At 41.7% G+C, this 22,430-nt stretch overlaps 1 pseudogene; it reads right to left on the bottom strand.

Moving 5' to 3' along the window:
- LOC139457143 (uncharacterized) overlaps positions 1-20,634 on the bottom strand; it is a 36,776-nt pseudogene extending 16,142 nt beyond the window's left edge.
- Positions 20,635-22,430: the final 1,796 nt, after the last annotated feature.

The following is a 22,430-nucleotide window of genomic DNA, read 5'->3' on the forward strand; positions in this document are numbered from 1 at the left end:
AAGTAGTATATTGTTTACAACAACCTGGTCTGATAACTACTCCGGCTAGAAAGTATGCACTCACATAGTCAAGAACATGTTGTATCATAACTATATGATAGTGATTCAAAAACACATGCTTTTGATATTGTCAGAATTATTAAATGGACTCTTCTTTTAGTAGAGATTTCTTATGATCATGGAATTGATTTTGTCGCTGTTATTTACATTCAAGTCTGAGACACATCAGGGTCCCTCCACCTCCACCACGGGTATGGTGCTGACAAACCTAGAAACATAATCGGGGTGAACCGGGATTCAAACCCACAATCATAGGTTTCTGGCGTGCCCAAGGGACGCAACTCTGCACAGCGAATCGCGGCGCCTTAGACGACTGGGCCACCCGTGCCCCCCGAAGGTGGAAGGAGTTCCATGACGATGTGTTGACGACTTGACATCACCTCAGGGTCCCTCCACGTATTTTCGACTGTGGAGGGTGTCCCACAAAGGGGTGCTGACAATGACCTGAATGACCTCAGGGCTCCTCCACATTGTAATTCCAATGGTGGAGTGAGTCCCACAAAGGGGTGTTGTAGCGATACATGTTTGAATCCTGTATCAATTTTGATAAAATGTTTTATCAATTTCAAGTCTGAAACACCTCAGGGTCCCTCCAAAATTGTAATTTTGATGGTGGAGTGAGTTCCATGAAGGTGTGTTGATGATTTAAATCACCCCAGGGTCCCTCCACATTGTAATTTCGACGGTGGAGTGAGACTCATAAAGGGGTGTTGACGACGATAAAATTTCACACAACATCAGATTCATGATGACTTTTTTTTAAAGCTGAAGCAATGTTTGTAAGGTATTATTTTGGTTTAGCTACAACCTGGTCTGTATGTAAATGAAAGCCACAAAAACCATTTCATAAACACACAAAATCTTTCCTAAAAGCAGAATTCATTGTATGTTTCTGACTTTAACACACGCATGTGTTCATAAATCACTATGAATTAGTGATATCAGGTGTTCATTAAAAGGTGAGTGTTTCCTTGATTGCTGGAGCAGTTATGAGGCCAAGTTGTTGAAAACACTAAATACTACTTTCTGAATGTTGGAAACAGAATTAAAGCTTGATTCGATACAGTGGTAGGTGTATTATGGATTGTATCATCAGGTTTAAACATATGCACACATATCGATACAACAGTGAATTGTGACATCAGATGTGCTGAGGTACATTACGCATACAGGGATTATTAAATTGTGAGTCCTTAATGGACAACCAACAGCCATAAGGATCCATGATTATACAATGTATTTTTTCTCTCTGTGTTATTATGGTAAATATGACGTCTCCATCTGTTTCACCAGTAACTTCAAACAAACTCATTTCATTCCAGACCCATATAGATCTGGGATAGAATAAGTCTTCAGCAACCCATGCTTGCCGCAAGAGGCGACTAACGAGATCGGGTGGTCAGGCTTGCTGACTTGGTTGATGCATGTCATCATATCCCAATTTCATGGATCGATGCTCATGATGTCAGTCACTGGATTGCCTAATCCAGACCTTATTATTTACAGACCGCCGTCATATAGCTGGAATATTGCTGAGTGCGGTGATACATAACAAACAAACATTATATTCCTATTCAAACAAAGCTGTGGTAATGAATCTGTCAGGTGACAGCAAACTTTTGCTATGATTACCTTCGTCAGATATATACTGAAAACTAGGAAATGCAATAAAACAAATTCCAAAGATGAAGAGCATTAGTTTGTCTTAATTATGTATGATTGGATGATAGAGGTCCTCTTGTCCTGAAACAACACCACTCAGGGTGTACTGAAACATCAACATTTCAATCAATCACTAAACAAAATGTATTTCTTCTACTTGGGAATGCATTCAATAACATTCAATTTTCAGTTATATTATATCACTTTACTTGAAATATGAACAAAAACTTTACATCTCCCTGGGGAAGTGGGGTTCCTACATTTAAATATTATACAGTGATTTGAACAACCTTTGAATGTGTTAATTACTTTCAATAATATCAGTTTCAACTTATCATGGTCTTCATAGCTATGGGGATGCCATTAGTTCTGTGGCGTAAAAGCCACAAATGGTGTATTGTACCTATCACTTATTGGGAGTTATCTCCCTTGGATGAATGTGCTCTTATCCTTGGGACAATATATTGCGTTGCATATGGCACGTAACAAGTTAAAACAGTCAACAATCATAGACTACGTGCACACACATTCTTGTCAAAATTCAATTCTTGAGGTACAGCAAATAGAAAAAAACAACCAAATGTCGTGGTTCACACTAGAACCCTAAATCACACTTTTGCAACAAGTAGATGTAATATGAATGAGGTGGTGTGGTATCTAACACGAAGATAGGTGACGAGACGGAATAGTACGCTTAATATTTATACAACTACTTGATGGATCAAAATAATCAGTTACAAATATCAGACCACAACACGATACTTAAGTAACCTACCTTTGGAAGTTGGTTTGTAAATTCTCTAAAACATTCACACGTATTTGTAGGGCTTCGAAGAAGGCTGTCTGGACCCGGCACTGTTCAAACGGCTGCCCTGCCTTAGAAACTCCTTACCGCGATAGTTTGCACGCTGAGCTGTGCATATTTGTGTCGCAACGCTGGGTTGGAGCTCGGTTAGAAACCGGTGAAGTAAAACAGCAACTTGCAAAGCTTGCCTCACGAAGCGGGCCATTTTATTTTTCTTCAAATTTCAAGACACTAAGTTGAAATTTCAAGATACATACTTAGTTAAAATTTCGATAATGATCTTGACATTTCAAGGTAATAATTAATCTTAAAATTTCAACTTGTTATGTTATTATTATACTTAGTGTGTAACTTGAAATTTCAAGAAAAAAAGAAATGGCCCTGAAAGGCATCCGTACACCTGTCGCACGGACTGAAATATTGTGATTATAACCTTCAGGGGTTAAGCCAGCGGCAGCCGAGTCGACATATCACAGCTACTACTTCTTCGTAATTGGCGGGTGCTGGTGTGTTTTCCGATCTCGACCATGTTCGAATCCTCACATGGTTTGCAAGAAATTGGCTTGTGTCGGGGTGTCACAGGATTTTCTTAACCCATGTTTGACTTCGACCATGTTCGAATCCTCAAACGGTTTGCTTGTACCAACCTCGTAAAACATAGTCACCAAGGCAGGCAGGATATCGCCACAAGAATTTGGCCTGTTCTGGGGGTGCTATATACCGATTTTCGACCTCGACCATGTTCGAATTATGAAAAGGTTAGCTTCAACCGAATCCGTTAAAAGATAGCACCGGATGCGGGACAGCGCCGCCACGAAATAGGCGTCTCAGGGTGCTCTTGACACATTTCGAGGGCGCGTGTGGCCCAGTCGTTTCAAGCCTCGCAATTCGCTGCAGTCGCGTCCCTTGGACACGCCAGAAACCTATGATTGTAGGTTCGAATCCCGGTTCATCCCGATTATGTGGGTTTCACGCCTATAAGGCCTGCATCACTTTGGGCTTTCCTCCCACATTAAGCCGACACAACGTGATACAACTAGAATACTTTTGAAAGCGGCGACCCAACTGACTCATTCTTAACACATTTCAGACCTCGACCATGTTCGAATCCTCAAATGGTTTGCTTGTACCAAAGACGTCGTCAAAAGTAAGGCGCCGCTACGAACTCTGCATGTTTTCGGGGGTGTCCAAGGGGACAATAAACCCTTTTTCGAACATGATCGAATTCTGAAAGGGTTTGCTTGTACCAACGACGTAAAAAGATCGTCACCGATTGCAAAACATCGTTGCTACGAAATTGGCGTGTGCCAGGGTTTCAGAGAGCGTTGTAAACCCGTTTCCGACCTCGACCATGTTCGAATCCTCAAATGGTTTGCTTGTACCAACGCCTTAAAAGATACCTACCGCTTGCAGAACATTGTTGCTACGTTACTGGCGTGCCGGAGTGTCAGATGACTACTTAATTCATTTCCGACCTCGACCCTGTTCGAATCATTACATGGTTTGCTTGAACCAAGGCCGTCTAATGTATGCAGCGCTTGAGGGATATCGCCGCTACGAAATTGGTGGTTCCGGTCTACTCAAGTCATTTCTGACTTCGACAATGTTCGAATCCTCAAAGGGTTTGCTTGTACCAACGCCGACAAATGTAAGGAACTGCTTGTGAGACATTACCACATGTGTCCCAGTGACATTTTAACCCACGTTTGACTTCGACCATGTTCCAATCCTCAAATGGTTTGCTTGTACCAACGCCGTCAAATGTAAGGAACTGCTTGCGAGACATCACCACTACGAAATTGACATGTGCCTGGGTGTACCATGGTGTTTTAACGTTATAAGCATATATACAGCATAACTACAGCAAATAGTCTGGACCAAAAAAGTAAGTTCGTTATATCCGTCAGTTTGTTATAAGCGTGTTCGCTATAACCGTAGTTTACTGTAGTACTTTTATCGGGGTACGGAAATTACTTCTTTAACGCAAAACTAAACTTAGGACAACACTTTGCAGTGTCTGATTTTAAATCTAATCTTATATCTGAAGACCGCCTACGTGGTCTAGTGGTAGAGCGTCCCCCCGGAGAGCGGAAGGTCCGGGGTTCGATCCCCGATCGCGTCATACCAAAAGACGTTAAAAGATGGTACTTGTTGTTACCCTGTCTGGCGCTCGGCATTGAGGGGTTAAAACAAGGCTGGTCGGCTCGAAGTCAGTATACTGTGTCTGAGTGGGGTATTCTTGTAAAACTGCGGCATGGTATCTCAGTGAGCTAGCACTATAAATCGGCATCAGTCCGGACTAGTACAAGCAGCCACACAAACACACACACGTACATGCACGTCGCTATATAAGTGCAATAATCTTGGACGCGACGTTAAACCCCATTTCACCTCACCTCGCCTCGTCCAGCGCAAGAGAATGTAGACTCACCTCTTTCCCTTTCATTTAGAAAGTTCGCTATATTAGAAAACGTTCACGGACCAGCCGACATCCTTCACAGAATCCTGCTTTCAATATTTTTCAGAAACAGATAGGGATAACAAGCCACTGAGAGAACATTTTATGTATTTCAAAAAACACCAATTCTTACTCTAGGTAGACGAAAGCAACAACCACAAAGCTCAGTTTCTGCTGAGAGCACGCTGCAAGAAAGTAAATATAACCAATTTTTCTGAAGGATCCGAAGTAAATGGAATTTCTGAAATCTTCCAGAATTGTATCAGCATATCTGAACTGTAACCATGCTGCTGGGACACTGTGTTGTCATCCATCAGTCACATATCGATTTACCATATTACAATCTCAACAAAGTAACAGTGTGTGTGTGTGTGTGTGTGTGTGTGTGTGCGTGCGTGCGTGCGTGCGTGCGTGCGCGTGTGTGTGTGTGAAACATCATCAGGGCGAAGCGGGATTCGAACCTATGATCACATACGACGCCTTTGACGACTTGTCCAGCCGTGTGCCCTTCTACCACATGAAATGGTGATTGGTGAACTTTAGTACTACGAGACAGTATATAGAAATCACTATAAATTGTGATTCTGGTCAAAATAATCCGTCATGCAAAATCTGCCTCTCCATGTCACTGGTGTCTTTTTCAGATAAAGATCGGTCTGACATGTGATATATTGACGCTAATTTATAACATGTAAAATATATAACATATATAATATATATAACATGTACAATATACTCACACGCAAAAGAAACGCAAGTATAGGTGTTATTTATTTTCAACAGTAAGGACAAGAAATACTAATAGGGCAAGATTGACAAAAAAATTGTGCAGACGCCTTTGAACCTCATCCCACAAGTGTTCGATGGGGTTCAGATCAGGGGTGAGGGCTGGCCACGGTAGAACACGGATGTTGTGTTGTTGCAGAAAGGCCATGGTAGCTCTGACAACATGGGGACGAGCGTTGTCCTGCTGGAAAATGTGTTGTTGATGTTGTGCAAACAATGGAACAACGGCGGGTCTGATCATTTGGTCGATATACCGCTGAGCAGTGACGCCGTGTCCCCGACCTTGACCAACATTCAGAAAGCACATGGGTCCAAGTCTCGCATTAAGTCCAATCCCTGCCAATATCATGACGCTAGGTCCACCCTATGGATCCCTTTCCACGACGTTTCTATCAGCGAAACGAACGCCTCGTCGCCACCAAATTCTGACTCTTCCGTCTGCATGGGAGACACAAATCGACTTTCATCAGAGGAGATGACACGCCTCCACTCAAGATGACGCCAATTGTGATGACCCTGTGCCCACTGGAGTCGTGCTTGTCGATGCCGTGGTTGGAGAACAGGACGACGTGCTGGTCGGCCACATCTGAGGTTGTTTGTACGGAGACGTCGGATCGCAGTGTGCCGGCTAATTATGTGTTTATATGGTCTGTTGAGCACTTTCACTTGCAGTTAAGAACGGATGTCGCTGGGGTTGACGGGTTATCTGCCGATCTTGTCGAGGTGTCGAGGTGTGGTGACCCTAGGACGACCGCTCCGAGGAAGGTCATCTGTGGTCTGTGTAGCATTGTATCGATGCAGGAGACGGTAAATTGTGGTTATGTCAACGTTAAAAAGACGGGCAACATCTTGGACAGACTCTCCAGTTTCCAAACGTCCGATAGCCTGGTTTCTCTGAGTTTGAGTTAGGCGTGGCATTGTTGACCAAGGAGTGGTAGGTCCAAGAATCGGTCACAGTTTTATACCCACTACAGTTCGTGACAGTTCGTGCATTTTCGATTTCGCGAGAAATGGGTGCATGATACCCACATATTCATTGAAATGGTGCGTTTTTGCTATTCGTTTTTTATGTTGCGTTTTTACTCGGGGCTTCCAAAATGCAACCAAAAATATTGATAACACCATCAGGCTTCACTACATGCTAAAACTCGTATCAATTTATGGTTCCGTATATGGTTACCTATTTGCTTAAAAACACTTGCGTTTCTTGCGTGTGAGTATAAATAACGTTATTGTCATAGAATTACCAAGCTCGATCATTTCCGGAAACATTTCATTGAGTGTAAGACAAAATAGCGGTGAAAAATATATGAAAGGATCACAGAAAATCGGTGATGACACCAATCGAGTCTTGACCAGACAACCCAGTGATAGACCAAACAACCCAGTGACACGATATGGCATTTACTGATTTTGTTAAAAGTATAATTTGACAATGATTGCTTGATTGTGTAAAGATCAAGATGTTGCATTGTGCGGATGCTCTCTTTTTTCTAGGGGCTGCATATAATTACCAAATCAGCCTCGAAAACGTTGGATCAGTGGTGGGATCAGGTAAGTCGATATATCTAAAGTTGTTCACATAGCTGAGATCTTGCCTAAAGTTGTTCGAATAGCTGAGATCTCGCCTACAGTTGTTCACATAGCAGAGATCTCGCCTGAAAATGTTCACATAGCTGAAATCTCGCCTAAAGATATTCACATAGCTGAGATCTCGCCCTAGAGTTGTTCACATAGCTGAGATCTTGCCTAAAGTTGTTCACATAGCAGAGATCTCGCCTGAAAATGTTCACATAGCTGAAATCTCGCCTAAAGATATTCACATAGCTGAGATCTCGCCCTAGAGTTGTTCACATAGCTGAAATTTCGCGTAAAAATGTTAACTTAGTTGAAATCTCGATTATTGTTGATCACGAAGCTGAAGTCTCGCGTAGAAATGTTAACGTAACTGTTATCTCGCCTAAAGTGTTTTATATAGCTGATATGTCGCCTAAAAATGTTCACGTAGTTGAAACCTCGCCTATAGATGTTCACATAGCTGAAAATAGCCGTAAATTTCATGACAGGTTATAGAAATATTATTAACAAAAGCTGGACACTACCGGTGTTTACTGATATAGACAAACACGCATTATTAAAACACAAACTATCTCTTGTAGGTGAAAAAGGCTTGAAGATTGACGATGTAACCATCAGTCCGACAGGAGATGCAATTAAAGGTAAATATGATGTAGGGTTCTCAATTACAGGTAAATCTGACTATGGGCCCCCATTACTGAGAATCTGACGTGGGGTTCTCAAATACAGATAAATCTGATGTGGGGATTTCAATTACAGGTAAATCTGATGTAGGGCTTTCCATCACAATGAGATTATCGCTCATCTCTGTTATAAAGGTCTCACTGATAGTTCACCACTGTTGTAGAGCTCTCAATAAAAGTGAGCAACGTGCAAACTATAGGGTGCGATTTGGTGATTCGCGTTTTACAAACATGAACGTTCTTGCATCGGATGTTTGTCGTCAACACTTATACTCGGTATTAACATTTATATTTCATGATTCCCACGTTTTGTTAAGATGTTAACAAAGAAGGTTGGAAAAAAATCTCTAAAATATGAAATATTCTTAATACAGGCCAGCATGTATCGTTAATCCTGAACGGTGGACATTGCGGGGAAGAACTCTCCTGTAACCATTTCATCTTGGTAAGGGAACTGGAAATGCAGTCAAATTAATTTAATTGGGTAATCAGGCTCGGTGGCTGGGCTGATTACGTTCAATTGTACACTATCGGTCAGGCTCGGTGCCTTGGCTGATAACTTTCCATTGAACGCCGTCGGTCAGGCTCGGTGCCAGGGCTGATTACTTTCAATTGTATGCCGTCGACCAGGCTCGATGCCTGGGCTGATTACTTTCAATTGTATGCCGTCGACCAGGCTCGATGCCTGGGCTGATTACTTTCCATTGTACGCCGTCGGCCAGGCTCGGTGACTGGGCTGAATGCTTTCAATTGAACGCCGTCGGTCAGGCTCGGTGCCTGGGCTGATTACTTTCAATTGTACACTGTCGGCCAGGCTCGGTGACTGGGCTGATTACTTTCAATTGTATGCCGTCGGCCAGGCTCGGTGCCAGGGCTGATTACTTTCAATTGTACGCCGTTGGTCAGACTCGGTGACTGGGCTGATTACTTTCAATTGTACGCCGTCAGTCAGGCTCGGTGCCTGGGCTGATTACTTTCAATTGTACACCGTCGGTCAGGCTCGGTGACAGGGCTTATTACTTTATATTATACGCCGTCGGTCAGGCTCGGTGCCAGGGCTGATTACTTTTCATTGTACACTGTCGGTCAGGCTCGATGCCAGGGCTGATTGCTTTCTATTGTACGCCGTCGACCAGGCTCGGTGCCAGGGCTGATTACTTTCCATTGTACGCCGTCGGTCAGGCTCGGTGCCAGGGCTGATTACTTTCAATTGTACACTGTCGGCCAGGCTCGATGACTGGGCTGATTACTTTTCCGTTTTATGCCGTCGACCAGGCTCGGTGCCAGGGCTGATTACTTTCCATTGTATGCCGTCGGTCAGGCTCGGTGCCTGGGCTGATTACTTTCCATTGTACACTGTCGGTCAGGCTCGGTGTCAGGGCTGATTACTTTCCATTGTACACCGTCGGTCAGGCTCGGTGCCAGGGCTGATTACTTTCCATTGTACGCCGTCGGTCAGGCTCGGTGCCTGGGCTGATTACTTTCCATTGTACGCCGTCGGTCAGGCTCGATGACTGGGCTGATTACTTTCCATTGTATGCCGTCGGTCAGGCTCGGTGCCAGGGCTTATTACTTTATATTATACGCCGTCGGTCAGGCTCGGTGCCAGGGCTGATTACTTTTCATTGTACACTGTCGGTCAGGCTCGATGCCAGGGCTGATTGCTTTCTATTGTACGCCGTCGACCAGGCTCGGTGCCAGGGCTGATTACTTTCCATTGTACGCCGTCGGTCAGGTTCGGTGCCAGGGCTGATTACTTTCAATTGTACACTGTCGGCCAGGCCCGATGACTGGGCTGGTTACTTTTCCGTTTTATGCCGTCGACCAGGCTCGGTGCCAGGGCTGATTACTTTCCATTGTGTGCCGTCGGTCAGGCTCGGTGCCTGGGCTGATTACTTTCCATTGTACACTGTCGGTCAGGCTCGGTGTCAGGGCTGATAACTTTCCATTGTACACTGTCGGTCAGGCTCGGTGCCAGGGCTGATTACTTTCCATTGTACACTGTCGGTCAGGCTCGGTGCCTGGGCTGATTACTTTCCATTGTACGCCGTCGGTCAGGCTCGATGACTGGGCTGATTACTTTCCATTGTATGCCGTCGGTCAGGCTCGGTGACTGGGCTGATTACTTTCCATTGTACGCCGTCGACGAGGCTCGGTGCCTGGGCTGATTACTTTCCACTGAACGCCGTCGGTCAGCCTTGGTGGCTTGGCTGATTACTTTCCATTGTACACCGTCGGTCAGAATCGGTGCCTGGGATGATTACTTTCCATTGTACACCGTCGGTCAGAATCGGTGCCTGGGCTGATTACTTTCCATTGTACGCCGTCGGTCAGGCTCGGTGAATGAGCTGTACTTTCCATTGTACGCCGTCGGTCAGGCTCGATGACAGGGCTTATTACTTTCAATTGAACGCCGTCGGTCAGACTCGGTGCCTGGGCTGATTACTTTCCATTGTATGCCGTCGGGCAGACTCGGTGAATGAGCTGATTATTTCCCACTGTATGCCGTCTGTCAGACTCAGTGAATGGGCTGGTTACTTTCCATTGAACAGTGTCGGTCAGGCTCGGTTGCTGGGCAAATTAGGTTCCATTGAACGCCGTCGGTCAGGCTCGGTGACTGAGCTGATTACTTTCCATTGTATGCCGTCGGTCAGATTCGGTGCCTGGGCTGATTACTTTCCATTGTATGCCGTCGGTCAGGCTCGATGACTGAGCTGATTACTTTCCATTGTACGCCGTTGGTCAGACTCGATGGTTGAGCTGATTATTTTCCGTTGTGCGCCGTCGATTGTTTGACGTTTCAGATGCACCCTGTTTCCTGGCCGCTTTCGACTTTGGAGGAAAATCTATTTGTTCTCTAACCCAAATTGAAAACAGTCAGATATTTTCACTCATAAATTGTCCGCTCGACGTGATGTCCGTCCTTAAAAGAACATATTTCATGGTAAAGATAAATTGTTCGGCTTGTATGTTTTGAAGCAGTGACGAAAACATATCCCCTTTATAACTACATAACACAGCCCACCCTATCCCAACACCACATCACCCCACCACGTCACCACCCAACCCACCCTCTACCATCCAGCCAAGAATATGATGTTGGGTCCATTAATTTTAAAACCTGCTACATTGAAATGACTGATTGTTCCTCTCTGTTGTCCGCTGTGTGTCCCCCGACACCTCCAGTTGGTGAAGCCCCTCCCCCGCGTCTCGATCCAATATAACGCCGGGGTAATCTCAGCACCAGCATCCACTGCACAGCATCTGCATCATCAGTTACATCACGGTGTGCACAGACGTCTTACCGATGGTACTTGTGTTGTGATGTGGTATGTCGACAACTGCTTGGATTGACAGGTCGTATTATGATTTAAAAAATCATGTTAAGGACAGGTTTTGGTGGAGACAACAACAGTGATCGTGGAGGCACTTGTAGCTCAGACACCTTGGACGTGATACAGTTTGACGAGCTGAAGGGATGATGTCAATCCGGCTGGGGTCCATGCAGGTAGCAAAAGTACTGTAAGTCCCCATGGACCCTAGCATGGTGATCTACCTTCAGTTGCTGGCGATCTATAGCCCGTTTTTATAATGTAATGTATATGTATAGTGCTATTGATTTTATGATTACATACTAGTTTTAAATGTATTGCTGTGATAAGTCTAGTTGTTTTACTGTCCCTCGTTGACAGGTTTTTACATCCGTTTCAAAATATGTATTATATTTAACTATTGATAGTCACGATATGGCTGAAATACTGCCGATGTGACTTAAAATTTTAACTCACTCACTCACTCACAGTTTGACGAGTACTGAAAGTTTCAACTGAAAGTTGAAAGTTGTGTGTGTATGTAGCAACAACAAAGTCAGATGCTTGTTTGTTGTTTAGTACCGTACCCAGCAATATTCCAGCTATACGACGGCGGTCTGTGAATAATCCAGTCTGGTCCAGACAATCCATGAGCATCGATCCACGCAAATGGAACCGATGACATGCATCAACCAAGTCAGCGAGCCTGACCACCCGATCCCGTTACTCGCCTCTTACGACAAGCACAGTCGCCTTTTATGGCAAGCGTGGGTTGCTGAAGACTTATTCTACCCCTGATCTTGTGTTTATGTCGAGAGCTATTGGGAGCTCTTCTGTTCAGGTTCACGGTACAGATGCTCACATACGTGCTGCCCACATAGATTAAACCGATATGCAAATAATGACATGCGCGAGGAAGATGTTCTGCATGTGTGTCGAGTAACATCAAAGGATGTTACCGATGTACTGCGTTTGTGTCGAGTTACATCAAAGGATGTTACCGATGTACTGCATTTGTGTCGAGTAACATCAAAGGATGTTGCCGATGTACTGCGTTTGTGTCGAGTTACATCAAAGGATGTTACGGATGTACTGCATGTGTGACGAGTTACCGATGTACTGTATTGCAGTAAAGGATGTTAATTATGTGCTGTACGTGTGTAGAGATGCAGTAAAAGATGTTAATTATGTGTTGTTCGTATGTAGAGATGAAGTAAAAGATGTTAATTATGTGTTGTATGTGTGTCGAGTTGCAGTAAAAGATGTTAATTATGTGTTGTACGTGTATAGAGATGCAGTAAAAGATGTTAATTATGTGTTGTTCGTATGTAGAGATGAAGTAAAAGATGTTAATTATGTGTTGTACGTGTGTCGAGTTGCAGTAAAAGATGTTAATTATGTGTTGTACGTGTATAGAGATGCAGTAAAAGATGTTAATTATGTGTTGTTCGTATGTAGAGATGAAGTAAAAGATGTTAATTATGTGTTGTACGTGTGTCGAGTTGCAGTAAAAGATGTTAATTATGTGTTGTACGTGTATAGAGATGCAGTAAAAGATGTTAATTATGTGTTGTTCGTATGTAGAGATGAAGTAAAAGATGTTAATTATGTGTTGTACGTGTGTCGAGTTTAAGTAGTGAGTGAGTGAGTTAAGATTTATAGTCACATCGGCAATATTTCAGCCATATCGTGACTAAATCAAGTTGGACAGTAATAATACATAAGAGACATTAAAATCTGTCGACAAAGGACAGTAAAAACACTAGACCATCACAGTGAGTGAGCGAGTTTAAGTAAAAGATGTTAATTATGTGTTGTACGTGAGTAGAGATGCAGTAAAAAGATGTAAATTCGGAGTTGTATGTATGTCGACTGCAGTAAAATATGTTAATTAGGTTCTGTATATTGGTCAAGTTCCAGTAAAAGATTTTAATTATGAATTGTATGTGTGTAGATTTGCAGTAAAAGATGTTAATTATGAGCTGTATGTGTGTCGAGTTGCAGTAAAAGATGTTAATTATGTGCTGTATATGGGTCAAGTTGCAGTAAAAGTTGTTTATTGTGTGTTGTATGTGTGTCGAGATGCAGTAAAGATGTTAATTATGTTCTGTATATTGGTCAAGTTGCATTAAAAGATGTTAATTATGTGTTGTATGTGTGTAGAGTTGTAGTAAAACATTTTAAATAGGTGCTGTATATGGCTCAGGTTGCAGTAAAATATGTTAATTATGTGCTGTATATGGGTCAAGTTGCTGTAAAAGTTGTTTATTGTATGTTTTATGTGTTTCGTGATGCAGATGTTACTGATATGTTGTACGTGTGTGTCAAGATGCAGTAAAAGATGTTATTTATGAATTGTATGTGTGTAGATTTGCAGTAAAAGATGTTAATTAAGTGTTTTATGAGTGTAGATTTGCAGTAAAAGATGTTAATTATGTGTTGTGTGTGTGTGTGTAGAGTTGCAGTAAAAGATGTTAGTTATGTGTTGTACGTGTGTAGATGTGCAGTAAAAGATGTTAATTATATGTTGTACGTGTAGAGGTGCAGTAAAATATGTTAATTATGAATTGTATTTGTGTAGATTTGCAGTAAAATATGTTAATTAAGTGTTTTATGAGTGTAGAGTTGCAGTAAAAGATGTTAGTTATGTGTTGTACGTGTGTAGATGTGCAGTAAAAGATGTTAATAATGTGTTGTACGTGTGTAGAGTTGCAGTAAAAGATGTTAGTTATGTGTTGTACGTGTGTAGAGATGCAGTAAAAGATGTTAATAATGTGTTGTACGTGTATAGAGTTGCAGTAAAAGATGTTAATAATGTGTTGTACGTGTATAGAGTTGCAGTAAAAGATGTTAATAATGTGTTGTATGTGTGTAGAGATGCAGTAAAAGATGTTAATAATGTGTTGTACGTGTATAGAGATGCAGTAAAAGATGTTAATAATGTGTTGTACGTGTATAGAGATGCAGTAAAAGATGTTAATAATGTGTTGTATGTGTGTAGAGTTGCAGTAAAATATGTTAATAATGTGTTGTACGTGTGTAGAGTTGCAGTAAAATATGTTAATAATGTGTTGTATGTGTGTAGAGTTTCAGTAAAAGATGTTAATTGTGTGTTGTATGTGTGTAGATACATGTATGCAGTAAAATATGTTACTTATGTGTTGTATGTATGTATATATGCAGTAAAAGATGTTTATTATGTGTTGTATGTGTGTCAAGTTGCAGTAAAAGATGTTATTTATGTGTTGTAGATGTGTAGAGTTGCACTTAAGGATGTTATTATGTGGGACAACCTTACAGAGTTAATTGACATGCCCAAAAGCATAAACGGGATCAAACTAGCAATGTCGGATGCGCTCTTCATCTGGATAAAAAGATTAATAACGACCAGCTTGATCAAATCATCTGTCAAGCCCCCAAAAATGTAACTCAGCCTACAATCCTGTCGGCGTTCAAATCAATGGGCAGAACCAACATACGAGTAGTAATACTCACCTCACTAGGCCAGTCAGTCGCCGACCACCTTAATCTAGATGATAAGGACACTGAAACTATGCCAAACAGAAAAAGGCCAACCCAATACACAAACTGTATGCTCTTTGGACATACAAAAGCATTGTGCAACCAGCCAAGCAAATCCAAAAACTGCTCCCGCGTTTCTTGCAAAAAAACTGCAACACATGGTGTACAAGCTGCAGAAAAGAGGGTCATTCATCCTTGGCGCCGAAATGTCCTAAACGCTTGCTCATCAGCAAACGCATAAATATAATACCTACTCAGCAATCTGAATCAAAATTTATTCAAACCACTGAGGTCGAAAAACCCAAGAGACTACTGAACACACTACTTAGCAAACAATGGAATTTGTGAGCACTGAGCAAACAATCGAATCAGTGAGCAATGATCCGCCTGCTCACAGACACAAGGCCACTGCAAAATGCAGGGGGAAAAAGACCCAAGCCCCCTAATCATATCCCATACCTTCTAATTCTCAAACTGAGGCACAAAGCCAACGAACCATTCAACCAAACACCAGCTCTTGGTAAATAAAAGGCTCAAAACATGAACAAAGTTGCAGAGTTCATTGTCACGGCATTGATCCAAATTGCAAGCAGAAACATGAGTGTCGAAGACAAAGCCACCTGTATCCTCAAACTGGCTTCCAAAATACTGAAATACAAAGGAACAAAGAAACAGTTCCTAAATAAGTTATGCCCTCAAACTCAATAAGCGCTCATCTATAACCAAATCATGGACTTGCTTTTATTACAGTAGAACGCAAATGGCATTAAGAGCCACGGAAATGAACTGAAAGCACTCGTAAAAAAACAGGTGATAAAGCCGCATGTCATTCCACTACAGGAGACTAAACTCAGCGAAAAGGCCAAATTCACACTACCTTGGTCCACCCAAAAGATTTATACCTAGCAACTAGCGATTGGGATTGGACTATGCAAAGACTCATTAGTCCATCCAAAATGTAACTCCATAATACCAGCCTAGTTCGGCAAGGGTGGAAACTGGACTTTTTCAGTCAGTTAACTCCCTTGCCTTGGGGAGATGGCATCTGGTACACAATATACCATTTACTGTGGCAGAGTTTGATGATGCGATACAACATAGAAAAGGCACAGCACCTCGTCTTGACACAACCAGTTACGAGATACTGAAAAACCTACCTGATCAAACCAAAAGCTTACTCACTGAGTTGTATAATACGATATGGTCCAAAGGAGAAGTACCAAAAGCATGGAAACATGCTGTAGTTATCCCGCTTCTAACGCAAGGGAAAGACGAAACCCTACCAAACTCTTTTCGACCGATCTCACTTAAATGAAACACGTGCAGAGCTATGGAAGCCATGGTTAAAAATGCTATGATACCCCGTGTCTTCATAAAAGACAAACCAATCAAATTCGAAAAATCCGCAATATTTCACATGGCGCAAACATATAGAATACGTGGAAAACACATGTCAAAAAGACCTGAACATATTATGGGCAATTTCAGGCACATCTTGGGGCACATGGAGGGACACTCAGCTGGACCTCTTCAAATCACTTATCAGGTCAAAAATAGACTAAGGTTGTTAGGTCTTTCACTAATCATCAAATACTGTCATGAGCTGCCTCGACAGAATACACAACTGAGCCCTAATGCTGGCCACATCAAACCCTTTGGTCAAAAAGATATAGCCAGACAAAAACACTCGAGATGAAGCCCTCACTAAAGCCAACTTGGATATTAGTACGTGAACGCATCCGAAGTCACAATTGTGGTGATATGCAGCCTCCAGAAAGTCACTACAAAGGGTTTCAGCCTTAGCCTCCAGAAAGTCACTACAAAGGGTTTCACCCTCCGTGGACTTCCAAAGTTGACACTGCTTTAACATCAGAAATCATTGAAAAAGAAAAGCTAACCCTACTACGATCAGTAGCTATCACTAAAATTCAAACAACCTGAGACAGCTGGCTCCATCTATACACTGATGGATCCAAGAATCCTATCAACAGTGCTGGTTACAGGATCCATATCCACAGTTCTAAACCCCAAGCACTTTCAGTTCGCCTGCCTGATGGTCAGTCAGTATTCACTGCTGAATTGGAGGCAATTCATCATGCACTCAAACTCATACCGGAACTTCCCGAAGCGAAGGCATTCGTCCAATGAGACTCGTTAAGTGCATTTCAGGCCATCAGTGGCAGAAACTCAAACTCCAGGCCAAACACAGTCAACAATATTCTATACGAATATACAAAACTGCCGGACCAAGGGCAACAGGTGGAGCTGTGTTGGATTTCCTCTCATATAGATATTCATGGAAATGAAAAAGCAGACTCACTGGCAAAGCTAGCTCTAGACAAAGCAGAGATACAGCCTATTCCCTTTAGTAAACTAGAGATAAAAAGCAAAATCAAAGCCCCTATAGCCCAAAGATAGCAAGCCCAGTAATACTTGAATGTCAAGACCACGCCCCAGCCCGGGCTATGTTAAAACAAGAATTGCAGTTAGATCCGCTATCTGTCATAGATCTCCCAAAGCCAGGAGATGCAATAGCGAAGGCAAAACTAACTCTATTTCTGAGAGATGGACAGCTACTCGAACGTATATAAACAGAACAGCCAATGATAAAAATTAAATCATATCAATATACGTTAATAGAAATCATATCAATGCAAAAACAGAAATTATGTGAATACCAAACTCACAATAGATATGTGTACCCTACTCACACACATGAGTCTAACAGAGGGACAGGGCAGCCGAAATTGCTTGGGCAGAAGGCGACCTCTTAAAAACTTAATGCAACAACAACAACTCTGTACATCACTTGCTTTATGACGGTGTTGGAACCTACACCAAAACGTCGCTCCTAATTGAAGTTGTTCATCCCTATATTTTATTCTTACTTATTTCTAAATGTGTTTTTTTTTTGGCTTTATAAACAATCAGCAGTCTTCACGATATCCAGATGGACAGTTATTAAACTGTGTCCGGACACTCCAGTGTTTGATAATATGAGCAAGTTCCCACGCCGTCGGGTAGCTGTTAAGCATATTATATATCGTTTCACAAATTCGACTCTGTGCTTCTTGAACCAGTAATTAGTGTGTTTATGTCGATCCACCACTCCCCTTTAACAACTGTTCTCAACACGGACTAACCTGAAGAATCCTTGAACAACTGAACTATCAGACATTATATTAGACACTGAATATAACTACAAATCCATTAACGAACAGCCAAACTGACCCGGGCAACGTGTTTACGCGTATCCTAGAAACATGATCCTTCGAGAACAATATCAATTGCAGCTTCAGCGCTGGTCCCGAAATTGGTTACCCAGATCAAACCCTTAACCAAGGATTTGGCACAGGAGAGCGGTTAGACACCGTCACACTCGAATGTTCAATTGAGCTTGGGGTAACTTGGGTCAAACGTGACGGAACCAGCCCCTGGAAATTGAACGTTGGCAGTTAAACCTAAGGGGAAATTTGCCAGGATGCGCTTCTGGAGAACAAGCAATAAGAAATCAGCACTCAATCCACCACTCGGAATTAGAATAAAATCTGCAATATCAGCTTCAAATATTAAACTCCAAGATATAGCTCCTACTCAACTTTTCTTATCTCCTCCTTGGCAAATGGTAAAGCCAGAGGTAGACCTGACATTAACCAAACTAAAAAAATCAGATACTAACCAATTAATATACCAACAAGAATACCATCAACTAAGAAACAATCATGACAGTTATAAATCTATATTTACAGATGGATCCAAGGATGGTGGCACAGTTGCTAGTGCCACTGTCATTGGATCCAGAACAATCTCTTCACGTTTACCTAATAACAGTTCAATATTCACTGCAGAAGCAAACACCATTTTTACAGCACTTAAATATATCATTAATCAATCTAAACATAAACAATTCATACTGTTTTCAGATTCTCTTTCATGCCTTCAGGCAATTAAAAATATGTCTTCAAAAAATCCACTTTTAATCCAAATTCTTGAGTTATTTACTGATCTTGCTACTGGCCAATATGAAATCGTCTTTTGTTGGTTACCAAGCCATGTTGGTATCATTGGTAACACATTGGCCGATGCTGCTGCTAAAGCAGCACTCAACAAATCTGTGACACCACTTCTGATCCCATACACTGATTTTAAACCCATGATTCGATCTTACATCCGAGATCTTATGCAACAGAAGTGGGACGCCCAAGTAGGTATCAATAAATTACATGAAATTAAACCAAATATCGGATATACCTTCTTGGGATGTCAGTCCAGATTTGAAGAGGTCATTATGCGACGATGTCGTATTGGCCACAGCAGATACACAAATGAATATTTATTAAAAGGTGAGGATCCTCCGTTTTGTATCCCTTGTGATGAAAGAATCACAGTCAAGCATGTCCTGCTTGACTGTATTGATTTTTCCATCACAAGGGATAAATATTTCAGTGTCAAAACAGTTAAGGACCTTTTTAATGATGTAAATTCTCATTTAATATTAAGTTTTTTAAAAGAAATAGAACTTGTCCATAAATTTTGATGTGCTTAATGTATTATTTTATAAATTGGTAGTGCTAATAAATAACTTAGATTGTGAGTGGCTGTACCCTCGAGGGGAGTTGAAGTAGCGTAAAATTATTGTCCCCCTAAGAGGGTATGTAAGTCCCATTCCATTCGTAGTATTTTTTCTGCATACCAGACTTTTAAATCGTAGTATATTTGTTAGTTTTATTCCATGGCTAAACTTGCATATAATCGCCAGCGACTGAAGGGGTGGTGTAAATCCTGCCGGGGTCCATGCAGGAAGCTAAGGTACTGTAAGTCCCCATGGTCCCTGGTGTGGTGATCTCCCTTTAGTTCCTGACGATCTCTAGCCCATTTTTATATTGTGTTGTTCCTTACTACTTAATGCTTTTAAATGTTCCGCAACTAGTTTTAAATCTTATCTGTGATATTCTAGTTCTCATACTGTCCTTCGATGACAGATATTATAAAGTTTAAATATATGTATATTTCATGTCTAATTTCTCGTCACGATATGGCTGAAATATTGCCGATGTGACGTAAAACATTACCTCACTCACTCACTCACTGGAGAAAAAGAAGTTGAGATATATCTGCAGCAAGTTCAGAATCAGTAGATACAGACTGGGAAACCTGTGAGCTATATTCTGAACCAAGCACTGCTATTATCAGGATCTTTGGAAATTAAAGAAGAAAATATGCAGATAATTAGTGTATATGTATCTGCCAATATCGCCAATCTCTGGAAAGACACGGAGCGTGTGATGTATAATACAACAGACACTTGTACGACCCCCGAAAGGTTTGGCGAGGCAAGGATTTAGTGAATATTAAAAGAAGTTTTTTTTATTTTATTTTATAGTGCATCGTAATGCACAAAACCAAAGCAAGGATAAATAATATTTGTCTTACATTCTTCAACTTTTTTTTTTTATTACTTTTTTTTAAACCTGAAATTAGGTTTTTGCAGCGCTGATTGTTTTGGGTAATCATTCACAGTTAATCTACACTATGAACGCGCTTGTAAAGAGCCGTGTGTCTTGTATAGGGTTTCAATAAGATCTCACTTCATGCAGAGGGTGACATGGAGCGATAACGTTTTAGTGCACACTTCAGTGGGGACTCCCCTTAAAGTCCCGACGTTTCCTTATATATACCTGACTAAATCGGATTTTCAGTTGACTCTTAGCTCTACACAAGGTAAGCTGACTTATATTCCGTCACCTTTATGTACTTCTTCTTCGACATAGTGATTGTATGAATAACCAAATAGGAGATAAGAATGTAGCTACTACAAAGTATTATGATGTTTTCTGGTACGACGTGGAACATATTTTAACTAACCATGAAGTACAAGTGCTAATGGTCAAGAGCTGACAACTGGATCTCATCGTGATTTTGAACCAGAATGTTAGACCAGAGTGTATAGGTCAGTCAGTAGAAGGAAGTCCAAGGTGTGATTAGTAATAATACAATGCACAACTCATGCCGGTACGGTCCCAGATAATAACCCTTCAGCTGGGTCGGTTACTATGCAGGCAGTTCTAGTAAATATGTTTGACAATACTATCAGCGCTGTGTCATTGTGTCTACGTGTCTCGGCCATTGCTGGTTAAATTTTCCAGTGAACATACTTCTGTTGGATAAGTGTCACTCAGGCAGAGGAGCCTGTCAGTGAGTTTGTACAATGTGACCGTTGACCTTGCTTAATCCCTTAATTGTTTCATATAGTGCAGACTGTTTTTAATGGTGTGTAAAACATATGTTGAATGTTATGTAATAGGTGCAGAAATTGAACCCTACACAAGAGAAAAACGGAAACATGGAAACAGAAGATTTGGCAGCCGTCGTCGTCGTCGTCGTCGTCGTCGTCGTCGTCGTCGTTGTCGTCGTCGTCGTCGTCACTTTGGCTCTGGTATTCAGACTTCGGCGGAAGGTTCTTCGTAAGTACTGACTATATGTACCAGTTGTAGAACTTATTTTGTATACCCATACCACACGACAACACCAAATTTCACCTCAACCACAACCGCAGGCACACATAGCGATATTATGATAGTCTATTGCTGATATGATACGTGGGCGTCGAGAATTTATGACAAAAAGTCACAAATACATGGAGAATTATGCCCGCGCGAGAGTGTCTGATGAAAGAACATTGGGCGTTCTGCCCCAGGCTCGCACCCATTGACCCCAAGCACGGAGGTAAAAGAATGACGTCACGCTAAAAATAGCTTACCAGCGTAGTACATTACAGGTTGTGTTGCAATCTGGGAAAACCCTGGCTTAAGATAGACCAACGGTTATACATTCAAACATAGCCTAATCAGTATAATTAAAACTATACAATAGTATGTATGAAATTCCTTTAAAATAGAAAGGGTGCAATGTTGTCAGTTCTTCTATGTTTACATTAGTTGCATAGGTAAAAGAAGAATTGTTTTGTTACTGTAAACACGAGGACGAACTAGGTCACATAACAGTTTTCTCCACTGAAGGCAAATAGTTGTGTAAACAAACCTACGAGGAAGGCAGTCCTCTGTATCCACGGGTTAACATAAACACACAAGCACGTTTGTTATTGAAGGTAACCTAGGCCCGTCTCTGTAGTTTTGATAGGCTATGAAGCGGATAAACATATAAGCTCTATTTACATCGTGTGGGCTTCATTTCACGTGTAACCATGCCTGCTGACGGATGGAAAGCATATTTGTCTAGTATTTATTTGAATCCCAAACACCCAGCCTCCTTTTCTGGGCCTGTTAAGTTGTATCACATTGTGAAAAAGGAGGGGAAATTTGATATTAGTTTGCATCACATAAAGAAGTGGTTGACATCCCAAGATGCCTTTTCGCTTCAGCGACCTTTAAGATACAAGTTCAAGCGGAACAGAGTGGTGGCTTCAGGCCTCAATGCTCGATGGGATATTGACTTGGCTGATGTATCTAATATAGCCTCGGACAATGACGGTGTGAAATACTTACTCATAGCTATAAATGTATTTACACGTTTTCTGTGGGTTGAGCCCCTTAAAAATAAAACAC

The sequence above is a fragment of the Haliotis cracherodii genome, unplaced genomic scaffold (genome assembly GCF_022045235.1).
Source record: "Haliotis cracherodii isolate W230 unplaced genomic scaffold, xgHalCrac1.p SCAF_12, whole genome shotgun sequence".
NCBI lineage: Eukaryota > Metazoa > Mollusca > Gastropoda > Lepetellida > Haliotidae > Haliotis > Haliotis cracherodii.